This window comes from Pipistrellus hanaki (genome assembly GCF_964339955.1).
Source record: "Pipistrellus hanaki genome assembly, chromosome: 9".
Classification (NCBI taxonomy): Eukaryota; Metazoa; Chordata; class Mammalia; order Chiroptera; family Vespertilionidae; genus Pipistrellus; species Pipistrellus hanaki.
In genome coordinates, this window is record NC_140511.1 from 7,832,421 (window position 1) to 7,833,815 (window position 1,395).

The window sequence follows — 1,395 nt, forward strand, 5'->3', positions numbered from 1 at the left end:
CCATCACGGTGGTGGAGAAGGGTTTGGGGAGCTGAGAGGAGGGGAGGCCAGGCTCAGGAGTGAAAGGATAACTCAGCCTCTCAGCTAAGACTCCTGGGAAACAGGGAGGCCTGGCAGCCGCCCCGCCCCCGGAGAACTCTGCTCGGCCTCAGCAAACCCGAAGCACAAGTGCTGGTGTCTCAAGCCTGGACCCACTCTCTCTAGCTGTCTCCCCCGCTGGGTTCTCAATCCTGAGCTCCCTCAAGTTCCCTGCCTCTTTCCTTCGGAGTCCCACGTTCAAGTTAGTGAGCACATGTAAAGCAACCACTGTGTCCCTGCCCTGTGCCAGGCACAAGGGACCGGAAGGCCAGAGAAGTTCCGCCTGGAGCTCCCAGGCTCCCTCTGTGCTCCCCCTGTGTCCTCCTCCTGCAGACCCGCTCTGTGCTCCCTCTGTGTCCTCCTCCCGCAGACCCGTTCTGTGCTCTGCCGGTGTTCTCCTCCCACAGACCCGCTCTGTGCTCCGCCAGGGTCCTCCTCCCGCAGACCCGCTCTGTGCTCCCCCTGGATCCTCATCCCACAGACCCGCTCTGTGCTCCCCCTGGGTCCTCCTCCCGCAGACCCGCTCTGTGCTCCCCTGGATCCTCCTCCCACAGACCCGCTCTGTGCTCCCCCTGGGTCCTCCTCCCGCAGACCCGCTCTGTGCTCCGCCAGGGTCCTCCTCCCGCAGACCCGCTCTGTGCTCCGCCTGGGTCCTCCTCCCGCAGACCCGCTCTGTGCTCCCCCTGGGTCCTCCTCCCACAGATCCGCTCTGTGCTCGAACAGGGTCCTCCTCCCGCAGACCCGCTCTGTGCTCCACCTGGGTCCTCCTCCCGCAGACCCGCTCTGTGCTCCACCTGGGTCCTCCCTCCCACAGACCCGCTCTGTGCTCCCCCTGGGTCCTCCTCCCACAGACCCGCTCTGTGCTCCCCCTGGGTCCTCTCCCACAGACCCGCTCTGTGTTCCGCCTGGGTCCTCCTCCCACAGACCCGCTCTGTGTTCCGCCTGGGTCCTCCTCCCACAGACCCGCTCTGTGCTCCGCCTGGGTCCTCCTCCCGCAGACCCGCTCTGTGTTCGGAGGGAGTCCTCCTCCCGCAGACCCATTCTGTGCTCCCCCTGGGTCCTTCTCCCGCAGACCCGCTCTGTGCTCCCCTGTGTCCTCCTCCTGCAGACCCGCTCTGTGCTCCCTCTGTGTCCTCCTCCCGCAGACCCGCTCTGTGCTCTGCCAGTGTTCTCCTCCCACAGACCCGCTCTGTGCTCCGCCAGGGTCCTCCTCCCGCAGACCCGCTCTGTGCTCCCCTGGGTCCTCCTCCACAGACCCGCTCTATGCTCCCCCTGGGTCCTCCTCCCGCAGACCCGCTCTGTGCTCCCCCTGGATCC